Source organism: Bombus impatiens, unplaced genomic scaffold, assembly GCF_000188095.3.
Source record: "Bombus impatiens unplaced genomic scaffold, BIMP_2.2 scf_0101, whole genome shotgun sequence".
In the NCBI taxonomy this organism is placed as follows: Eukaryota; Metazoa; Arthropoda; class Insecta; order Hymenoptera; family Apidae; genus Bombus; species Bombus impatiens.
In genome coordinates, this window is record NT_176520.1 from 1 (window position 1) to 6,853 (window position 6,853).

The window sequence follows — 6,853 nt, forward strand, 5'->3', positions numbered from 1 at the left end:
TCTAAGATACTAGAGAAAATAATCTACGACCGGATAAAACCAAGAATAGAGAAGAATCAACTAATACCGGATCACCAATTCAGATTCGGAAACAAACACTCCACAATAGAACAAACGCAAAGACTCGTCAATGAAATCCTACAGGCGCTGGAAACAAAACAATACTGCACGGCACTCTTTGTGGACATCGAAAAAGCATTCGATAAAATAAACCACACTAGCCTACTACAATCAATCAGGAAACAGTTCCCGGGGCAGATATACCAACTAATCAAATCATACCTAAGTAGCAGAAGCTTCATAGTAAAAATCAAAAACACACACTCGGAAGCTAAAGAAATGAAGGCAAGAGTTCCGCAAGGAAGCGTCCTCGGACCAATTCTATACACATTATACATGGCCAACATACCAACAACTAACAACAGGAAAATACTGACATTCACGGATAACACAGCTGTACTAGTCAGACACACTAACCCTGCAACAGCAGTTACACTACTACAAGATCATATCACAAAAATAGAAAAGTGGCTGCAAAACAAACAAATAAAAGCGAACACCAGTAAGTGCAATCACATACCATTTACACTTAGAAAAGGAAATACAGCAGATATCCAACTGAACGGCGCCCGCATAGGACAAACAAAGCAAATCAAATATTTAGGAATACATTTAGACACACACCTTACATGGAAGCATCACATATAATCAATAATAAACAGTATACGTGAAAAAAAAGGAAGCAGATGTACTGGTTAATCAATAGAAAATTTAAATTAAGCATAATGAACAAACTAAGTATATACAAAACAATAATCAAACCAATCTGGACGTGCGGAGTCCCACTATGGGGGACGGCAGCAATGAGTCACATAAATAAAGTAGAAACAGAGCAAGCAAAAATTTTAAGGACAATAGTTAATGCTCCATGGTACGTCGGAAATGAAGACTTACGAAAAAATTAAAAAATTCCAACAATCAAAGAGGAAATCGCTAGATATGCAAAAAAGTATAAAGAAAGACTTGTAACACACCCAAACCAGCTGGTTGCTGAAACGAATAAAACCATAATAGAAAGAAGACTGAAGAAGAAGCATCCCGCAAAGCTCACAATAGAAATAAAATAAACAACTTGGAAGATAGAACTCTGCTGGGGTATCCATACACATGTTATGTTATTATACCACTAAGCTATAATATTTTACCAAATGTCCTACTGGACAAATTGTAAAATTTAAATAAATAAATAAAAAAAAAAAAGAAAAAAAGGTCGCGACGAAGCGTATGTGCTAATGAGACATCGATATCTCTACGATCTTTCCGCCGAATAGTTGGAACGCATGCGTAGTGGGGGTAATGAGAAGCGAGAAAAAAGAAACAAAATGGATCAAGAGGATAGTTGAGTTGTGACCGAGAAGCGAGATTGGTCAGTCGAAATCGAGAGTAATACGTAAAAAGTCGGAAACAAGAATCATGAATAAATTATCGCCCGTACAAGTCGCGTGTCGAGACTTATCAGAAAGTCATTAAACGAGTTAATGATATACCGTTAAGCAATATGCCTAATATTTCTTTGGCACTCTACACGGCCTACTAAATCACCTCATTATATTCGGTTGCCTGAATTATCAGCGAATAACAGTTAAATTGTTGGCATTCTAATAAATATCGGGTCCTTTCTTATATTTCGTTCAGTAATTTTTATTTTCAATGAATTGACGTCATTCCGACCCTCAATAAACCTAAGGACCCACCATAACTTTTCACTTTTCACTTTCCTCTATTCAGCATCCTCTAGTGCTATGTCCACTAACATATTAAATTCAATTATAAGAGCCTTGCTCTAGTGTGCATATCTATCTTATCTTCGTGCGACAAGTTGTATCTACGATTTATACCTACTCAACAGTGTAACTTAAGTGTTGAAAATATATAACTTATAATTCTGTGAATCATAGTGTTATACTAACTGAATCACTCCTATTATCTTAACGGAAATCAGGGGATCGAACAACTCGTGGTGTCCATTATCATAATCGTAACGGGAATTTACGACTCCCTTTGACGTCTCTCCTCGCTATTACATCTCCCCGCGATTGGTCAAAAATACATATATGTTTAAGAGATCGTTTTTTATTTTCGAAGTAGTTTTAGGTTAGTAAAAGAAAGAAATAAATATTGAAATGCTTGTGCGTTATAGAGATTGCTGATCGCCGTGATGTGTTTATAGAAGCAGTAAATAAGCAGACGCACCATGCAGATACAACGTTGCCATGGGCATGCGGGTGCAGGCAAGATTCAAAGTAATAGTAGCAGCAATTATTTCTAAATATATCGGAACCTAAGGCCGAGCGGCGGTTATATGTATAGGAAAATGTTGCTCGGAATGTTGAGTTTTATAGTAAATTTAAATATCAGCAAAATCGGCCGTGCAGCCTTGCTTCTGAACATTTACAGAGTATCATTAAAAAGCTGCAAATTTTTCTAATTTGTTTGCGTAAGCAACGCCATACGTCATTCTTCATTTTATAATCCATTATTTATTATATATTCCATTTTCGTTCCTATAGTTCAACAATATTAGAAAAATGTTTTCAGCTGGAGAATGATTTCCGTACGTTACTTTACTACATGCAGTATGATAATTATGCTATAAAATGTCGTTACGTATACCAACTTATACTTACAAATACAGGATAAATTATTCTGTTCTAGACTCTATTTTGTTTTTTACTTCCTCATTAATATATGAATGATAATAACGAAAAAATTTAATACGTATATTTACATCTTTAACCTCCACATACACATATCATGTAGCTAACGTTAGAAAAGGTATAACATTTATGACGTAGAAGTGCAGTAGTATTAGGCGTGTAGATATATGAGAACTAATTAAGTTTGTGCTGCAGTAGAATTAGATTCTATGTTTATTAAGTGAATGCACATATTTAAGGAGATATTGCATCCTGCAACCGTACGAGCATCAAACAAATCGCAAACATTTTTTAATTTATTTGCGTAGGCGAGAAATGCCATCGGCAAGGGGTAATGAAAACAAACTATGTTCTTTATATCGTATATTATTTTGTATATTCGACCGTGGTTTTTTAGAAGGTAACAAATTTCTGCGTAGATGTGACAATAGATCCAAGTGATCACCATGTGAGCATTATATTGAATATACAGAGTAGGACATTGAAATAGTGTTGGAGTTCGAACTGACTAATGTAATATAGACTGCGTGAAAACCGGGAACGGGGAAAGTGGACTGGGAAAAGGAGTATGATCAGAGTGTGCTGCGAATTCTCAACTAATTGGCGATCAGTCAGGTTGCAACTGATCTGTTGCTATCGCGAACCTTGAACGAGATTAACGCTCAAGGTGGAGGTAAATTAAAGATTCCGAGTAATAGTATGTTTAGTTTAATTATATGCATTCTTTAGTATACACGAAGAAAGTCACTAGCAAGTTAAGATACAGAAGAATGAAGATGTTTATTTAATACGGTTTAGTATAACATGGAGTTTATGACGCTTTGATGAGGACTATTTTAAGACTGCCTCAAGGAGGTTCGCCTGGTCCTTATATATTAGAGCTCCTGTGTAACACCAAGCACTCGGTTGATCAGTATGAGGACCTCATCGTGTATATCATTGCGCGTAAATCCGATCGGCAAACTCGCGCGGACCACAAGATCTCACTGGGCGTTTTCTTGGCGCAAATCACTTACTCCACAATCGAATCGTTCCGCGCGGCTCCCGTGCATGCTCTCGAATTGGCGGAAGTGCTGAGTTCTGTGTTGGCGATCGAGGCGACCATAATTAGATCACGGTGCGTGTACCAACTTTGATTAAACATTGTTTATATGCTTTATCATATATTAATTACTTATGGAAACATAAATCCTCTCTACTCGAAAATTTAATGAGACGTTTTCCGATATGCTGTTATGGATTTTAATCCGCAAGCAGTTTTAATGTCTAATCTATGATTTTTCTTACAAAACATGGCGCAAGATGGTTTACGTTCTCGAATGCCATAATCATCTTCCCTACGACTTTTACGAGGTAAGCTGCTGACCTACTTTCGTTCGTATAAGCAACAAAGCGCAATTTTTTAGTTCCCGAGTTTCATCTTATTTTAGCGTTAAGAATCTGTATCGAAACTTATGTAGGTTATCAGACGAGTATCGATATTTTCGTGGTGAGTCAAGTACTGTAATTGTTTAGTATGGATTAGAAAAGAACCAATAACGATAACTGATACCTCTGCATTTGATATGTGGCTCACGAAAGTATTCGAATGCTTACATATGCAAACTTGAATGCCCGAAATAATGTATATTAAAGTAATTTTCTTAGACAGGCAGATGTCAAAAGGAAGATGGAATTCTTAAGATTATGTCAGTAAAATTTGAAAAGGATTCAACAACGTAGGTGGGAGTATGATACATTTATTAGAAACACGCATTGTAAGTGACTTACAAAAGTATTTGAACTCTACATATATTATTATTAAGTTATTTAATATTAATATTTTGTTGAACTACCTTTAGCAGCAATAGTATGTTTTAATCGACGTTCCATATTGCAAACCAATGATTTTGTAAAGCTACACTCAACGGAGTTCCATATTTCTACAATTTTATTTTTCAATACTTGCTTTTAGATTATCTAAAATTTATTTAACCTTTTTCCGATTTCAGCCCATAAATTTTTAATCGAATATATGTCTGGACTTTGTGGTAGAGTAATTAACATGTGTGATGTGTTATGTACGGTCCATTCTCTCACAATTCTAACAGTATGCTAAGGATCATTATCTTGTTGGAAGTGGAAAACTTCCAGTAATCCTAATTCACGGGCACTTTCTTTGAGTTTATTTTTTGATATATTTTAATACTTATATTTACCAAGTATTCCAGCAATAAATATCAGATTCCCGGTGCCACTGGCAACCATGCAACCCCACACCATGATCGATCCACCTCCGTGTTTCACTGTTTGATGTAAATGTCGAATTTCTAATTCCGTATTTGGTTTTCTGCACACATAATTTTGACCATCTAAGCCAAAAATGTTAAACTTTGACTCGTCCGAAAAGATGACTTTGTCCCAAAATGAGTTATCTTTATTAATATAGGTTTTTGCAAAAGTCAATCTTTTCTTATGATTTACCGCATTAATATGTGCCTTCTTTCGCGGTACTCTGCCATGGATATCATTGTTTCGTAAGATTCGTCGATATAATTCGTCGGTGAACTTCTTTATGAAACATCAGCTACCGTACTTGCGAGTTGAGGAGCGGATGTAGTAGGATTTTTTTTTAATTCGCGAATGATAACTTTCTCCTCTCTTCCAGTCAATTTCTTTCGTCAACCTGATCAAGCTTCGTTTACAAGTATTCCCTGAATCTTTTTTTTATGATTTAATGTATTGTGGACTTACTTCTGTTCACAATTTCGGCAATCTCGTTATACGATATGCCGTCCTCATGTAGTCGGAATATCATTTCTCTTTTACACTTTCGTTTCAGACCTTTTGGTATACGTTTTAAATAATATTGTTTTTCTTTTTTTATTTATTTGTTGAAATTACAATCAATTCTCGCGTTGAGAATTTTCAGTAATTTTTCTGGCGTGGCGCAGTGACATGGCTGTTTATTTACAATAAGTTAATACTTATTATAGATAGGTATAATTTATAAGTATTATAAGTAAGTGCATATGCTTAATTTGGATAACTAAATGAATCTAGCGTTTAGGTCTAGCGGGTAGTGCCTCTTCAGCCTGCGAATCTGGTCCGTCGTATCAAGTAGCCCAGTGATTAGGGGGTTTCGGTGTTCGTTGACTCTTTTGCTATATCTGTCGCTATATTTTAATATTTCTTCTTTGACTGTGGGTATCTTGAGGTCGCGATGAATTGTTTCGTTGGTAACATACCAAGGTGCATCAATTAAGGATCTTAGCGTAGAGTTATTTGCTGTTCCCCATAGTTGGATCCCGTAGGTCCAGACAGGTTTTATTACGGTCTTGCAGAGGGTAATTTTATTCTGTGTGTTTAGTTTGGAGCGTCGGCCCGTGAGCCAATAGAATTTTTTTAGTTTGTCCTTAAGTTGCTTCGTTTTATCTGAGATGTGCTTTTTTTTTAGTTTGTCCTTAAGTTGCTTCGTTTTATCTGAGATGTGTTTTTTCCACGTTAGTCACCTGTTCAGGGTCATGCCCAGGTATCGGACTGAGTCCCTGCTAGGAACTGTTGCATTGTTGATGGTGATCTGGGGGGCAGGTTTGTTTTCGGAGCGTGAAGGTTACCTGTGAGGAAGCGTGAAGGTTACATGTGAGGATTTCTTTTCGTTAATTTTGAAGCCCCATTTATGAAACCACTTTTCCACGGAGTCGAGACTTCGCTGGAGAGAGGATGAGGCTATTACCGGGTGTGCGTGGGTAGCTAGTAGCGCTGTGTCGTCTGCAAATATCGCTATTGTAATCTCGTTTGATATAGGTAAGTCGGCAGTGTAGATGGAGTACAGTAGGGGTCCGAGGACACTACCTTGGGGTATGCCGGATTCTATTGGGAATGTTGCGGAAGTAGCGTCTAGGCATTTAAGCATGAATTGTCTATTGGTTAGGTAGGATTTTAGGATGGAGTAGTAGGGGTGAGGTAGGATCTTTTTAAGCTTGTATAGTAGCCCTTCATGCCATTCTTTGTCGAATGCCTGTTGGATGTCTAGGAAAACCGCTGAGCAATAGTTTTTCTTTTCGAGTGTTTGGCTGACCATATGAGTTATGCGGTGGATTTGCTCTACTGTTGAATGTTGTTTTCGGAAGCCGAATTGGTGATCTGGGAGTGTT